Genomic DNA, 709 nt, shown 5'->3' on the forward strand with positions numbered 1-709 from the left:
CCTTGGTTGTCCCAGGACTATTACATTACCCGTCTTTAGTGGTTCTTCCAAAACAGAAGCAAAGATTTAATGTAATTAAATGTGTCCGTGTGTGTGTGTGTGTGTGTGTGTGTGTATTTGCAAATGAAATGCAAATAAGAATGAGATCTGAAATCCCATATATATTACAGAATACCCTGGCCGAGTGTGGGGCAGAACCCCATAATTAATCATTTATATATTTACAGCAAAACACATGAATAACCTGTCTGTAAATAATGTGTCCTCAATTGAGATCAGACTTTTTTGCTACCAAATGAGTTTTCAAGAGCATTGGAAATTTTCAGGGCTTCTTGGGTTTCAGAATTTCAGAAAAGGATCGTGGTCTTTAATTATGCCTTGAAAGATAACACAGAATTTGTGACTTTTCTGTTCTTATTTCATCTTTTTCATACTTCAGCCTTGCACATAGCCAAAGCTCATCAGGTTTTGAGTTGAGCTAATCACACAGAAAAAGATTTCATAGCTTCTACACAGATAACCAGTTACACGTGTAAAATACTTACCACACTTGGCACGTAGTAAGTACTCAGTAAATGTCAACTTTTATTTTTGTTGTTAGTAGTAGTCTTACAACCACCGAATTGCTGAGAAGCAAGTTTTAATCCCCATGATGCGCCAGAAATTAATTGTTGATAATGGCAGTCGTACAGATCACTGCCAAGGGTCA

This window comes from Mustela nivalis (assembly GCF_964662115.1).
Source record: "Mustela nivalis genome assembly, chromosome: 9".
In the NCBI taxonomy this organism is placed as follows: Eukaryota; Metazoa; Chordata; class Mammalia; order Carnivora; family Mustelidae; genus Mustela; species Mustela nivalis.